At 41.4% G+C, this 16704-nt stretch overlaps 1 long non-coding RNA gene across 1 annotated transcript in view; it reads left to right on the top strand.

The window, feature by feature from the left end:
- The first annotated feature begins 2045 nt into the window (after positions 1-2045).
- LOC145723152 (uncharacterized) overlaps positions 2046-16704 on the top strand; it is a 28454-nt gene continuing 13795 nt past the window's right edge. Inside the window, exons 1-5 of the long non-coding RNA XR_014148020.1 lie at positions 2046-4452; positions 7027-7172; positions 9832-9958; positions 10437-10646; positions 11893-11987. This is a non-coding gene — a long non-coding RNA (uncharacterized LOC145723152). The remainder of the gene's footprint in view (positions 4453-7026; positions 7173-9831; positions 9959-10436; positions 10647-11892; positions 11988-16704) is intronic.

Here is a 16704-nt window from a genome sequence, read left to right as displayed (position 1 = left end):
TCTCAGTCTGACTTACTTCACTTAGCATAATACCCTCTAGGTCCACCCATGTTGTCACAGATGGCAAGACCCCATCCTTTTTTATGGCTGCATAACATTCCAGTGGTGTGTGTGTGTGTGTGTGTGTGTGTGTACACGTGTGTGCATCTGTGTACACAACACATCTTCCTTATGCATTCCTCTATTGATGGACACTTGGGCTGCTTCCATATCTTGGCTATTGCAAATAAAGCTGAAATAAATATAGGGGTGCATATATCTTTTCAAATTAGTGCTTTCATTTTCTTTGGGTAAATACCCAACAGATTTACTGGCTTATATGGAATTCTATTTTTAATATCTTGAGGAGCCTTCATAATGTTTTCCACAGTGGCTGTACCAATTTGCATTCTCACCAACAGTGCACAAGTTTCATTTTTCTCCACATCCTCACCAACAGTTGTTATGTATTATCTTTTTTATTTTAGCCATTCTGACAGGTGTAAAGTTAAATCTTATTGTGGTTTGCATTTCCCTGATGATTAGTGACGTTGGGCATCTCTTCATGTGTCTGTTTGCCATCTGTGTGTCTTGTTTGGAAAAATATCTATTCAGATCCTCTGCACATTTTTAACCAGATTTTTTTTCTTTTTTGGTGTTGAGTTGATAAGTTCTTTAGGCATTTTGGATATTAACCCATTATTGGATGAATGATTTGCAAATATTTTCTCCCATTCAGTACATTGCCTTTTTGTTTTGGTTATGGATTCCTTTGCTGTCAAAAAGCTTTTATATTTTGATATAGTCCCAAGAGTTTATTTTCGCTTTTTTCCCCCCTTGCCTTAGGAAGCACCTGGGGAAATGTTGCTATGAGCAATGTCAGAGAAATTACTGCCTGCATTCTTTTCTAGGATTTTTATGGTTTCAGTTCTCACGTTTATATCTTTAGTCCATTTTGGGTTTATTTTTGTGTATGGTGTTAGAAAGTGGTCCGGTTTCATTCTGCACATAGCCGTCCAGTTTTCCCAGCACCATTTACTGAAGACTGTCTTTCCCCCATTGTATACTCTTGCCTCCTTTGTCATAGATTGATTGACCATATAAGCATGGGTTTATTTTGGGCTCTCTGTTCTGTTTTGTTGATCTGTGTGTCTCTTTTTATGGCAGTACCATACTGTTTTGATTACTATAGTTTTTTAGTATATTCTCGAAATCTGAAATTATGATACCTCCAGCTTTGTTCTTTCTCAAGATTGCTTTGGGTATTCAGGGTCTTTTGTTGTTTTATACACATTTTAGTATTATCTGTTCTAGTTCTGTGAAAAATGCTGCTGTTATTTTGATGGGAATTGTATTGAATCTGTAGATTGCTTTGGGTAGTATGGACATTTTAACAATATTGATTATTTTAATCCATGAGCACAGAGTATCTTTCCATTTGTTGGTGTCACCTTTAATATCTTTCATCAATGTTTTATAGTTTTCAGATGTTTTTTTTTAATTTTTAAAAGAGGTGTACCAGGTGGCTGCCTCATACAGATGGTGATGATGCACTTGGGAAATAGCATGAATAAGCCCTAGCTTCCCTTTCCCCTTGTAGGATTTTGTAGTGTTTCTTCTGGACCACCTGAGGCAGTTTGTTGTGGTGGGGGGATGATGTTCCATTAGCACCTTTCTTTTTTTTTAAATTTATTTATTATTTTTTTTATTATGTTATGTTAATCACCATACATTACATCATTAGTTTTTGATGCAGTGTTCCATGATTCATTGTTTGCATATAACACCCAGTGCTCCATGCAGAACGTGCCCTCTTTAATACCCATCACCAGGCTCCCCTCTAGAACCCTCAGTTTGTTTCTCAGAGTCCATAGTCTCTCATAGTTCGTCTCCCCCTCCGATTTCCCCCCCTTCATTCTTCCCCTCCTGCTATCTTCTTCTTTTTTTTTTTAAACATATAATGTATTATTTGCTTCAGAGGTACAGGTCTGTGACTGATCAGTCTTACACAATTCACAGCGCTCACCATAGCACATACCCTCCCCAATGTCTATCACCCAGGCACCCCATCCCTCCCACCCCCCACCACTCCAGCAACCCTCAGTTTCATTAGCACCTTTCTATGTGCCGCACACCCTGAATAGGAGAATCCCTCAGATACTTAAGGAGTAGGGGAATGCAAGTATGTAACACATCTGCTCCATATACATTCAGATGTGGAAGCCATAACAGTACATCCAATCAACCCAGAGGCCCTCACCCACAAAATCGCTTTAATTTCACTTCCCCAGTGTCCAAAATTCATTAGTTGAAATTGGGTCCTGTTTCCCCCTCTAGGAACGTGGACAAAAGAGTCTAGGGTGTGTGTGAGTTAGGAGCTCTGGCAACAGCAACCAGGAGATCACTGCTATGCCCCTGAGAATACGAGGGTTAGAGAATGGAGGGGAGGCCAGCCTGTGGACAAAGCAGGGTGGCTTTTTCCTCCCATGACCCTCGCTCTAGCATCAGTGCTTGAGCACTGGGGCTGCTTCCTCCCTCAAGTACCTCCTGGCACTGGATGGATGTCTGGGCCCATCAGCCCTGTTTCTTCCGTGCGTGTGCTTGTTGCCGTGGTCTGGTACCTTCGGCTACCATCACACCCAGGACCCCATCCTTGCCACTGGCCAGCTGGGGCTGGGCTCTGGGCACCTGAGCCTGGCTAGCCTGGCTCTGTGCAGCAAGGCTCTGCATCTACTTCTGTTTTTGAGCAGCTGCTTGCTTCTGGCTCAGAAAGAAAAAACTTCTGATGTTTTGATTCACCCAAAAACTGTATGATGAATGGCAAGGTCCTCACTTGCTAGCATCATTTTTTTACAGTTTGGGGATTCCTTGACTCAGAAGCCACAACCATAGTGCCTCTCAGCCATGGGTTTGCTGCTTCACTGTCATTGTAATATCTCGTCCTTGATCTGCTTGGGGAAGAGTGAGTGAACAACAGCCAAGGGGGCATTTGGGTGGTTTGCTTCAATTCTGCTTCTCACTGCTTAGCCTTGTTAGCATGTAGGATATTTGGATACCTTTACTCCCTCACTTGTCTATGCTTGGAAGCATTGACTGACTATTTTGCAAAGTCTTCTAATATCCCAAACCCAGCCCACAGAGCCCTTGTCCTCTTCTTCCAGCAAGTCATGTTTCTGTTAGCATCCCATATCCTCACCGTCTAGCTGTCACTGTCTAGCAGAGTACTGATGGGGAAACTAAAGAGAAGAAAGCAATTCAGGAGGGTCAGGTACTTTGGAGGTGGTATGACTGTCAGCCCTGGTTTGAGCTGCACAAAGACATTGATGTAAGGGCATAGAATTGACACACTGCACAGGGAGGTGAGAATCAGGAGTAGTCATGTATTATAATTTTGTCCAACCACAATTCTCTTTCATCTTCCTTGATCAAAACTGGCATTTTTCCTATCAGAGGCCGCCCTGAATTAATTATCCTATTGGGTTCCTTAAATGTGTTAATAACTGATAATTTTTTGGCTAACACAGCAGATGGCAGAAGAACCATTTGGGGATGATTTTTTGGAATCATCTATTTAACAAAAACTGTCAGCATCCTAGTAGGTACTCAGTACTATGGCAGATGTTGGGGATACAGGGGTGAGCAAGGGGTGGACCCTGCCCTCAAAGGGCTTAGCATCCATGAGGAGAGATACTGATAAAGATGCAGAGTTGAGTCAGGCTGTCAGAGGCTCCAGGTATACCCAGACTGTACTACCAGAAAATATCCAGAGACAGACCAGTCCCTGGGATGGAATCAGAGTGTCAGGCGCATAGTCATTCTCTCAATCACATCTTATTTCATGGAGATGTATTGCACAGCATTTACAACGACCTCAAAGATACAGTTCATTATAATGAAACATGTAAGAGTCATTACTATTTATCTTCTTATTCAGGAAGTCAAAGGAAGTGTTTACTGTTTGAATGGAAAAACAGGGAGGTATCTTCAATGACAGCCAAAATGAGAAGCAATTATAGAAGTCCTGTGCTCATGAAATAAAAACATTTCACAACTGCCTTGTTTCTCTTCCACACTGAGAAATTAAGTTTGAAAACTGACGTAAATATTGGTAATGCTGCTTTGATGAACCTGAATTCCTCACAGTGAGGTTAATGAGGCAATGATGAAAAATAAACATTATCTAAGCTGCCAGCAAAGGGAGGGTGAGAGGATTCCTTCGGCTCGCAATGGTCACATGTTTGCAAACTCGGATTGGTCATGGAAGAGATGGTGTATTTGGTCCAGAGTGAGAACTTCCAAAAGAAACGAGGAAGTGATCCAGATGACACGACATGCATGCAGTCTTTTACCTTACCCTTTGCCCAGCTGCACTGGTCTACTAGCTGGTCCTTACATAGTCTCCTCTGAAGAGTCTCCAAATATGCTATTCCTACTGGTCAGGATGCCCTCTTACGCATTCACAAGTTCTGCCTGGTAAATGACTTTTTCTCTTTTAATATTTACAGAAAGTTTCATCTCTTCATTGAAGCCATGCCTGAATACTCCAGGTAACAGACTCGTGAGTCAAATACAGCTCGATTAAAATCCTGGTTCCACTACTTGCTAGCTGAGTGACTTGGAACAAATACTTAAATTCCTCAAGTTTCTTTTTTAAAACTTGGATTTTTAAAAAACCTCCTGCATAGGGCTGTTGTAAGAATTAGTGAAATACCCTCTGAAAAGCTCCTCACACAGAGCAGATGCTCAGTAAAAGTGAGTTCCTGGACTCGTGTGATCATAGCAGCTCCCTGACTTCTCTGTGTTGGCATAGATCTCATTCCACAGTGATTCTGTCTCTTTTCTCCAATTGATGGCAGTATCATTGAAGATATGGAATGTGTCTTATTTTTGTCTTTGAATTTTCTGCAATACCTAGAAAAATACTTGCCGGAGTAGGGACTCAATAAATGTTCAATGAATGAATAAAGAGGAAGTGAATAATTTAATAAATGAGTAATTAACCAATATCCCCTAATTCGGTAGTCTTTAAGCTGTTGTTTTTCAGGGAAGTATTAAACTCTTGCCTTTAGGAGCCACATGGTGGTGTCTGTGTGTGTGTGTACACGTGTATGTATTTGTACATAAGTGCACATGCACATACATGTGTGCTGAAGACTGCACCTTTAGAAGATTAAAGGCTGTTGTCTGTGTCAAGGTGTAAGCCGGATTGGACACTTAACTTTTATCAGTGATACAGACATAAGGAAAGGCACATGTGTTTTTATGGTCGGGCCAGGGGTGCTTGAGGGTGGTGGTTTTCAATCCGATTCTTATGGCGTGTGTTTGTTATTAGGAGAGGTGTTTGGTTCTCACAAATATTGGGGGAGTGAGCTATGACAAGGAGCCCAGCCTTTTCATGACTAAAATTTAATTGCCTTGTATATCAAGGAGGAATACTTTAGACTATTGATGTCTGCAATGGATTGGTGACTGATGGTCTTTTATTTAATTGTTTACTGCACTAGATCTAGATTAGCTGGGGCATTTGGTCTAAGGTGATTCAATGGTTATTTCATATTCACCTTTAATGAGGTACCCCCATCCTTCCCATATTCACTTGACACTGAATAAAATATATCACAATAATTTAATTCCTTTAACCTACTAGAGGGAAAGCTCATGTTCTCCAACACCTAGAGAGGGTTGGGCACATTGGCAAGCATCTATTCACCAATTCATTCATTCCCATTAATTCAACAAATATTGATTGAGTCTACTATGTGTCAGTCACTTTCTAAGGTACTAAGCATATAACTGAACAAAGCAGCTTTTAGAATTAAATATATTATTACTGAGAACATACTGGGTTCCAGGCATTATGCTACACTCTGGAGATATACCAAGAGAAAATCCTCACTGAACAGAGTATACATGACTGAGGGAATGTATCCAAAGGCGGAAGGAATGTGAGTTTTGTAGAAGAGGGTGTTGTAGATCCTTGAGTGTTAGTACCTAAGAATCACTGCCCAGCCTTGTATGGTTGTTTTAAGTTTCCACTTTTATCTCTAAGTCATGCCCTAGGGGCCACAAAAAAGAGTTTTCCAGCTGTTTACCACTTTAATTTTGAAACAGTTGCCTTGAACTATTCCATACATTGCATTCTTTTGCCCCTTTGAATTGCCATTTTTTAGATAACCTTGGAATTTTGAACTTGGTGTTCAGACCATGGGTTCTTCTGGACCACAGTCAGAGTTTTTCTTTCATCTGCCCTTGTCCAGATTGTCCCTGTTCAGCCAGACGCAAGACTGGGGATGCCACAGTTGACAGGCATTTTATGGGGCCACCCCAAATCCAAGAGTGGGATTTGAACAACCCAATTTATTTCAAATCTTATTTCTCAAAATCTTTCTCAAACATATATATTCATTTCAGCCTTACGTATATGCAATATATTGAGTTGAATCTTTCTTTAATACTTAAGGGTCTCATATTGCTTTGCAGTTCATCAGTGGGATGTTGATAGATATCAGAGCTCCAGGGAGGCTAAATAGAATGAGAAAGTTGACTTCATAGGAAATCAACAACATCACGCAATACACGACAGATGCCAAATTAGTGACACGGGTGGTAAGCACTGTCAGAATTCAGAGCTATGAGAAAGATCACTGCCAAATGGGGAGGAATTTGAGCTGGGCCTTGAAGAAAAGGGATTTCAGTGGGAAGCCAGAAGGGACAAAGCCACAGGGCAGGGTTGACGGTATGAACAAAGACCCAGGGGTGAGAGGTACTTGCATCTGGATAAGATCAAAGAGCTTCAGCTGTATCAGGTGGTCATTGTGTTACAGTAAAATTTGAGTTCCCGGGTAAGAATGACTGGCAGCTTTCTGAAGACCTAAGTTGAAAAGCAGAAAGAGAAATAATGGTTCTTGGAGGCAGTTTGTTTAACTATGTAAAGCTTAAATCCGTTTTTGCACTGCTAAGGAGAGGTGTGCCCTTCATTAGAGATTGGACATTTTATGGTTAGCTTCTCTTCTAGGAAAAAGAATTCTCTTTGATTGCTTTCCTCAGGTCCCTGAGGCCTTCCCTGGAGAATGCATCTTTGTGGATAATTTCACTCACTGCCCAGTCAGATTAAGACCTTCCACTGCACATAATGACATTTTCCCTGGACTGTTGCTTCTGTGAACAACATTGTGACAGCTTATATTTAAAAGGTGAATTTATGTAAACTGTGTGTCTGATGGGATTTTGAAGTTTGGTGTGAAATATGTTCAGTCCAGCTGTGACTCACAGGGTTTTGATTCTCTACAGTTTTGCAGTGATTAATTTATTATATTAGCCAAATGATTTCCAGTTTTGTGCCTATGGAGGTATGAAGTCTTGTGGTTGGTACCTGCTTTCTGGTCTGCAGGGTACACTTGACCATGCAGGGATAGGAAAGGATCACTACTGAGATGGGGGTTTGCCAAGGGTGTTCAGAGAAGAGTAGCTGATGTGAGCCCCAATTATAGATATTGAGAAGCCAAGGGGTATCCAGAAGGTTGTGCTTGGTGTTAAGTCTAAGTGCTGAAACAGGGCATATATCAAAAGGATAGAAGTTTGAGGATTGAAAGCAGAACAGGGTGCAGGAGGAGGAATGGTTGCTATGGGCAGTTCTTCAAGAAGTAGCTAGTGTCATGGTGCTTGATGCCTGGTACGTGATGTAGTGAGGTCCAAAGGAACCACGTTAGGATAGGACTCCATTCTTTCTCAGGGTGGTCTGGTACGGGTGAGAGGAAGAACTCTGTGCAAGAATCTCAGTGTAGAGGTATAGATGGTGTTTCAGGGAAAGTCAGGGTTGGAAGGTAGACGACTCAGCCATCCTCTGAGCAAGGCGCATGGGACCAGAGGTCGTCAGGGGTATATATGGTTCATGATCCTGATGGTTGTGGAACCTAGATGACAGATGTTGGGCATATTAATTTGTGTGAATGGGGTCTTAAAGAGTGATCTTGAACTGCGTAGACTTCTACTCAAGTTTCTTTGGGCTTCATGCTAGACACATGCAGGTGTGCTCAAGTGAAATCAGGTGTTTTTACCTGTTTTTGTCTTTATAGCGTGTTTAAGGGTACAGAAATATCATTGGCCCCTTGTGCAGGAAGAAAATTTAATTTCAATGAAAGATTGCCACCACATTGAAGCCTGGAGAGCCACGAGGAACCCGAAACCACTCCCCCAGGCTCTCAGGGGATGCATAGTCTCTTGCTTCTGTTTCTGTGTATTGGATGCATTCTCCTCATCAGTGGACTTTCTCTGCTTTTTCATCTTGCATATCAGCCAACTTGGCTGCCAGCCCTAATGCTGTATCAGGTCATCACTGGCTGAGGCTACCTATTAGTTCATGTTTTTCCAAGGGAGAAATCACTCAGCTGCTGGGAAGCCATTGAATTGGCTGGCTTGGGATCAAGTGCCCAGCCTCAATCCAGTCATACATGGGGTGACATAGATGTAGTGCTGCACCTCCCAGAGGCTAGAATCAATGGTGAAACTGTGTAGTCCCAAAGCCCTGCGTCTGATATGGTGTGGAGGGTTAGGCTTGGATTCTGATTGTCCCCCTAGGAAGCAGAGTGACAGAGGCTGGTGTTAGCATGGTAGGTCTGACTGAGAAAAATACAGTGTCTTAGCTGTAGGATGAGGAAGGGACTCATGTGGAAATCTGTGGTTTCAGGATCCCAGGCAGGAGCAACACTGTTGCCCCTCATGTTGTCCCACCCTGTCTTTGGTCCGGGTGAGTGCCCTTACCATTTCCTTATACTCTGAGGTAACTCTAGTGTTGTGGACGGCCCTCCCAGAGCAGTGTGCCCTCGCCTGCCAGGAGATACAGTTGGTCTTATGGGATCAGAAGGCTTGAACTCTATCCCAGTTAGCTGAGGCATGGGGGTGGCTCAGTCTCTGTGGTTTTTCAGTTCTGAATGGGGCTAATGATCTCCAAGTTCTGTGTCAAGGAAGCTCTGAAAGGCCACATGATATAGATAATGATATAGATGATCTTGCTTTGAGGGCAGGTGATGGCCTGGCTGTCTTGACTTTTGAGTAGGTAAAGAAGAAGTAAAGTCTCCATCTCCACTCCTTTTCTCTTCCCACCCTCGTTCTGTCCTTCCCTGCAGGGGCCTCACAGATAAGTGCACACCCTCCAACCCCCATGTTCCAGTCACATATGTGCTCCCCACAAAGAGTCACCCATCAGCCATCCTTCGGTGCTGAGTGTGTGCACCCAATAGTATAGCATTTGATTCCTTAGCAAAAAACTTGCACTGGCCCTGGAAGTGGTCATTTGGGCAGGGAATTCCGAGTCCTGGATGCGCAGAGTATAGTCTAGAAGGGGTGAATGGTACGTGCCCAGAGTGGGGACATCAGGTGAGACTGAGTGGTCCCTTGGTCACCTCACCTGAAGAGGAGGGGTGCGGCCAGAGCAGGGCCAGAACAGGACCCTGTAAAGCAGAGGCACTTGTACCTGGGCTTCTGGGTAATACTGTTTAGTATGCAGATGGAATTATTCCTGTGAAAGAATGGGCTCACTGAATTTAGTGTTGCTGCTTTGAGTAGCTCCAGGGAGGCAGACAGATCTCACAATTATGCGGTATCAAGCTCTATGGAAGTCATGTTTCTAAGCCCAAGGTGTCTTCCTCCTGTCGTATGGCACACTTGTTCTTGGTGAGGTCCAGTGAAACAAATTTGTGTACGTGAATAGGTTTTTGGCGGGTCTTCCCACCCCTCACCCCTTCCCTTTCCCCCCATCATCTGCCTGCATCTGTTTGGGGGAATTCCCCAATTTATGGGCACCTGCCTCTTATTACAGAAGTAAAAGGTAAAAATTGATATTTGCTTTCCTAGGCTCCTGCAGCTGGGCAATGTAACCTACTCTGTGTCAGCCAAGTAGACGGTGCTGCCCTGGGTGGAGCTTCGCAACCAGTGTGCTGTCCCACAGCAGTAGACCTGGCCTAGGTCATAGGACGTTGAGGTATGGCACTCTTCAGTCCTTGGAAATACCTGGTAGGGACTAGGGTAGGCAAAGCTCCTGGACACGCGACCCCTGACCTTCAGCACCCTCCTGTACCTCGGTGTGGTGTAAAAACCTTCATTTTCTGTAGTACTGGGGCACGTAACAGGCCGGGAAACACCAGATTAGGAAACTGAACTGGGAGCTGGCGACTCAGTGATGGAGACCTTGAAAGGTTTTTTCTCTCTGGCATAACGGTGGTGGCCGCAAGATGCCGTGTGATGAGCTGCCCTGGGCTAAGCCTTTTCTCCTCGGACCATTTCTGTGACATCGTTCTTTAGTCCTTCAGTTAATATTTTTTTGATTTTTAAGGAAGTTATTTTCTGGTTGAGTCCGCCAAAGTTATATAATAGCTATACAACACTAGCCAGTTTAACAGCTATGGCAGAGGAGTGCCATGGGAGGGGAATTTCTGGTTTTTCTCTTCTTTCCACGCCAGGGTGAGTGTGAACCAGTTGGGCCCTTTGTTGGACACAGATATTCCCGGAAAGGTCACAAAGTATAAAATTTAGAGCTTGAAGGGGCTTTGAAGATGCTTCATCATACCACGAGAAGCTGAAGTGAAATGACTTGAAAGCTCATGAAGTTACCTAATGGAAGAATCTCAGAACTGTGCTCTTCCAATGTTTCCCATCATTAAAAAGAAAAGGTTGGTTGTTTGCTTTTTTTTTTTCCCAGAGCCAAAGCAATCCAAACCAAGAATAAACTTTGAGCATTTTTTTCAAAGTTAGAGTTACCAGTTTGTTAGATAAAGTATTGATGGGAAAGTTGCTCAGTAATTGACACCTTTGTGGAAACAAGGCATTCCACTCAGGGGAAAATTTGATTTATTTCTATTATCTGAGTGGGCCTTTCTTTTAGTGATGCCATCTCTCATTTTTTAATAAAAACTTGGACCATTTCAGTGTCTAGCTATTCCTGGCATTCGCCTTTCCATAGGAAAGAATGCTTTTAATGGCTTTAAACTAAAGCAAATGCTTCTTTTCCTTACGCTTGTTAGACAAGCCAAATATGTTCTTTGCTCTCTTGGAATTTTCTTGTATTTTATTTATTTATTTTTTTAATGTGAAAAGTGTGCCAGACAACTAAGCAGATTGCTATATACGTTTCACATGGATTAGCAAGAAACCCGAGAGCTTCAGGCGGTTTAAATTAAGCAATTAAAAAAATATTTGAGAAGGATCACTTTTTAAAAATGTTATTTGTTTGTTTCTTTTGTTTTGTTTTAAACCACATGAAAGATGCCTGGGGATGGGAGTTGTGGACCAGGATGGGCTGACTGGAGGAATTACCAGGGGTGGGGTGGGGTGGGGGGATCTTTTGGGGTCATGGGTATGTTCATTATCGTGATAGGAGCAAACAGATGTCAAAACTAATTAAATTGTACACTTTAAGCATGTGCAGTTTGTTCTATGTTAAGACCTCAACAGAGTTGTTTCTTAAGAATAAAACAAATGAAGCAACAGTTCAGACTCCTCTGTGAAAGACTCAGAGCTGGGGAAGGCGGGAGAGCCAAGGGATCAAAAACTCTGTGGAATGTGCTGTTCAGTGGCCAATGGGGATGAGGGACATGTTATTAGGAGCATGCCACCCACTCAGACCAAACACCCTGTCCTCAGAACGGCGCTTCTGGTGGCGCCTCCCAGTTCTGCTGTCATGAAGCTCTTTGCCCTGGGTTTTCTGAGTCCCTTGACCATCTTCACTTGAGGTTGTAGGATGGGCCTTCCTTATGTTTTTAAAAATTATTTATTTATTTTCCAGAGGACTGCAACAAGGATTTATGTTTATTACATGTAATCTGGGCATTTTTCTGAGGGTTCCTGGCACGTATAAATTATAGCTCAAACTCTTACCTCTAATTTCTAAGACACTACTCAAATTGTTATGTTTCACAGGAATTCACTGGAATTCCATCAGATCAGCTGCTTGTGCGGAGTAAATAGAAGAGGCTCAGAAGCAGACGTTGAATTCCTGCTGAAACTGGTAAGAGGTAGGGTGACTGTATAATTTATTATCTAAACAGAGACATTTTGAGAGTGAAAAAAGCCACTACTGGTATTTGGGTTGACAGCACAGACATAAACTGGGATTGTGCCTGGTAAAGCAGGATATCTGGTCACCCTAGTTATAAGACAACTTGACCTTTATTTTAAAATTTTTTTTAAAGATTTTTTTTTTGACAGAGAGAGAGAGAGAGAAAGTGAGAGAGCATGCAGGCAGGAGAGGGGCAGAGGGAGAAGGAGAGAGAGAATCTTAAGCAGGCTCCATGCCCAGCGTGGAGCCCTATCTCACGACCTGAACTGAAATCAAGAGTCAGATGCTTAACCGACTGAGCCACCCAGGCACCCCAAAGATTTTTTTATTTTTAAGTAATCTCTACACACAATGTGGGGCTCAAACTCACAACCCCAAGATCAAGAGTCGCATGCTCCACCGACTGAGCCAGCCAGGTGCCCCAGACTCCTTGACCTTTATAAAAGTAGACATCAGTGTGTGCTAGGGAGCATAAGCAATGTTCTCAGGGACAAAGAGGCCAAATGAGAGTTTGCCCATTGGACTCACCTTACTTGGAGCTGGAGAGAGAATGGGGGTGTGGATTACTCACTCACAAGGATTCTGAGAATGCAGTTTGGCCCCTGGTGACTTTGATCAACTGCTCCTCATGAGGCCTTTCTATTTTTCTTTGATCCTAGAAGCATCTGAGTGATACATCAGCCAATCTCTGCACAATGGCAACATATTTAGCCCCTCATATTTGAAGAAAATGTTGGCTAAGACAAACATAACTTTTCTTCAACTCAGCTTCCTACATCTGTCATGATCTTTGCAGCTCAGAAAGCAACAGTTAAACAGACTCTTTTGATTATTTGTTTTTTTTTAATTACAACATTTTTTATAGTTTGTACTTCCTTTTTTTGCACTCTTAAAGAGTTGCCATTAGATCGAAGTAGCTAGAATTTGAAAGTGAAAGCGTAGACCGCAGTGTTATAGACAGGAGAATTAGTGAAAGGTTCTCAGTATGAAAATATCTTTAATATCCTGCCTGGGTATTAAAGTGACAGGATGTTTCTTGGATAAGCTCTCATGAGTCTACAATAATTAGTTTTTATTACATCATATTGAACACAGCAGCCTTTTCCCAACATGGTGGTGTGCAAGGCTCTGTATGAGTTTAGTCTTGCTTGTCTCGTTAGCTTCATCTTTCAATCCTTGCTTAACTTACGCCTTATGTTTCAGAATGTTAAACTCCTTCTAGTATGTTCAGCACCCCACACAGAAGACTTTAAGAAGAGTTCTTTATCTCCAAGTCCTTTTTACTCCTATGTTCTCTGTGGAGAATGTATTTTTCTCTTTCCCCACTCAGTGGTCACTGCTTCCAGGAAGCCTCCTGTTAACTTCTTTCCTTACTCCTCCCCAGGCCCTGTTAGGATTCCTTTTCTTTGCCTCCTTAATGTGGTTGCAGCTCTCTTTCATATGTGATATATTATTTTAAAATGATAAGTTTACATATTTGTGTCTGATACATCAAACAAGCACCTAGAAAACTGAACCTGCTGTCTAATATTCTCTCTCTCTCTTCCTCCCTTTCTCTCTAATGGCCAGCACAGTTGACACAGTGAAGGTGTTTCCAGGGCCTAATGAAATTGTACCTGAACCTGAGAAAACAACCAGCTGAAACATTTCCAAGAAAGACAGGTGTGCAAACGATTCCTGCTGAGAATAGGTGCGATGCTGTTTACATTACTGCTCTTGAGCTGAGCTTCACTTTCCCATTTCCTCGGAGTAAATGTGTGTACATATGAGATAGAGACAGATGCATAGAATTTAAGTGTGGTGGTGCTATCATCAGATCGGAAAAATACAGGCTTTGTTGACCCTACCATATTGGATCTATTTTTAACTCTCAGTTTATTTTAGGTCAGCTTTAGTTTTCTTGGAACTGAGAAACACCACATATTTAACTGCACCGTTTTAAGGAAAATAGTGGAAATATAATGAGTAGGAAATGTTACTTCCAAACTCCTATTAATGAGTGTGCAAGGTCATTTTTTCCAATATCCTTTTTAACTGCGCAAACACTGAACACTTCTGGACAGCGTTTTTATTCCTGAAGAAGTAACTCACTGTAATTAACAAGAGTCTGAAAAGACTGAGGGAGAAAATGATTAGAAAGGTTTAAATATATTTTGTTTTTAATCTTTCTGAAATCTTGGTGATTGTTATTTGTTCAGATGGTAAATTTAAAGAAATCATTATTATTCCAAAAGCTGAGAGTCAAGACTTAGAGTTTGTAGAATCTGTTCCCTAAATTAATGTCACTAGAAAGTTAGCAAAAAGTGAATAATCTACCCTTCAGATTTCTGAATGGAAAAGAGAATGTTAAGCAGTCTGATCTATTTATTAAATGCACATGGATATAACTATTTTTAACCAATGGAATTTGAGATGGCTAGAACATTTAAACCAAAATTCCAGGTGAATTATTCAAAACACAAAGAGTAACTGGACAAAAGAAGGTGACTCTGGATATATCATTCAAAGTAAAATGGAGTCAAGTTTTGCCAAAGCTCTGTAGAAGCCCAAAGCTTAGGAATTGCCAGTTCAGTGTGCAAAAAGGAGGAAGCATTGGGCTTCTGTGAGATCTTTTCTTAGCTAAGCAAGAGGCACATGTACCTTCTAATTATACATGTATTGGGCAGATTAATTAGAGTACCTACTACCATGAATTTTTGTTTTTAATAGCAGAAGCCACCCTGGCCAGTGCTTAGTGAAGTAGGGTCTGACTATCTATGCAGGGCCACCTGTGATGGGCTCAACTTGGCCCAACCCAAGCCAGATGTGAAGGACTTTGTCCTACGGCGAATAATAATTAGTTAAGCCAACCAGACTAGTTCCCTCCAAAATTATTTCTAGGGAATTCAGAAAAATTATTCTAGGGAATTTCCTCCAAAAAGATGGAGTAGACACAGAGATGGAAACAATGGCACTTTGAAAGAGAGACCACATGAGCTATGAGAGAAGTGGAGACCTCTTGAGACCTGCCTCAAGACCTGCCTAATGGTTGGATAGCTTTTAAGATCTGGCACTCACATATCTTTATATGTTCCCATTTTTCTTAAAGTGGCCTGAGCAAATCTCTGTTCCTGATAATCAAGGGTCTAGTTACCACACTCAAGGGATAAAAGATAGCTGCATAAAATCTTGTAGCCAATGAAGAGAGAGCAGTTGCTAATCAGAGACTTCCAACAGAGTGGAGAGAGAAGACGCAAGCTGCAAAATACCAACTTCTTAAAAGCTCCACAAACAAATACCAGAGACTCCTACCCAGCCTATCCTTGATGGCCCCATGGGAAAATGATCATGTTATGATCCACTGAAACCATTGAAGAGCATGTGCCTAAGATAAAGACATAGAAGCTCTAGTAATTATTTGATTCTATTACATTGTTGAGAAGTCAACTTCTGGCCAGAAGATAGGAAATTCTTTCCCCATGTTACACAAAATCTTTTGGCTTCCTGGAACTGCTACTTAAAATTTCAAGTACTGTATCTGGGTATAAATTAGAGGCATTAAAGATTTGTTTAATGTTGACAAGTTCAGGCAGATAATAAATATATATTCCACTTAAGGTATTATTTTCTGGAGGGTAGTAAATATGCATTTGTGAAGTCTTTTTTTATGGAACAAACAGAGAAATATTTAATCAGTGCTTTGCCTTATACTGGTGGTGGTGGTGGCTGAGGATTAGAATGAGAGTGCAGATAATTATCAAGAGGAAGGTAATTTCTCTCTTTTAAGTAGAGAACCAATTTGGCTCTCTTAACTAGAGCTATTGCCTAATCAGTCAAACCAAGAGCCAGAATGGCAAGGGGATGGATATTTCATTAAGGATGTCAGAGATGTGTACTAATCTACAAATGCCCTTAGTAATAGGCTTTTGGATTTCACATAACTTACAGGAGTATAGCCTTATAAAAAGAGATAAAAAAGATCACACACAACTAATTGTGCACAGATTTGTAAATTAAATAGTAAGCCCATGCATTTCAATTACATTGGCAAAGTCAATTACATATAATTGCAATTCTAGCTCATGTGCTTGCATAATTCAAACTTTATTAAAGCTTTACTACGTGGAGCAAGTTTCAGCACATGGAAATACTTTTAAAGTAAATCTCTAATCATATCATACAATAAAAGTTTTTAAATTGCTTTTACATTTTGATGCAACTCCATCTGCCTCCAAAGTAGAAAACATGTTCAACTGTCTTTATAATTCACAAATCTGGTAAATTTTCCCTGAAACCAGCCAGAAATGTATATACTGTTTAATCACCAGTAACTCATGGATCAAGATGAAATACTTGCTTGGTTTTTCTAACTTTTTTCTTAAATTTTTTACTTAGATTCCAGTTAGTTAACATAGAGTGTAATGTTAGTTTCAGGTGTAGAATGTGTGATTCAACACTTCTGTACTTCACTAGGTGCACATCATGACAAGTGCACTCCTTAATCCCCATCACCTATTTAATGCATCCCTCCACCAGCCTTCCCTCTGGTAGCCATCAGTTTGTTCTCTATAGTTAAGGGTCTGTTTCTTGGTTTGCCTCTCTCTCTTGTCACCCCCCTTTGCTCATTTGTTTTGTTTCTTAAATTCCGCATATAAGTAAAATCATATGATATTTGTCTTTCTCTGACTGACTTA

Source organism: Leptonychotes weddellii, chromosome 8 (assembly GCF_054177405.1).
Source record: "Leptonychotes weddellii isolate Sample4059 chromosome 8, ASM5417740v2, whole genome shotgun sequence".
NCBI classification, from domain to species: Eukaryota; Metazoa; Chordata; class Mammalia; order Carnivora; family Phocidae; genus Leptonychotes; species Leptonychotes weddellii.
The sequence above is the reverse complement of the archived record's forward strand: the minus strand, read 5'-3'. Positions and strand labels throughout refer to the sequence as shown.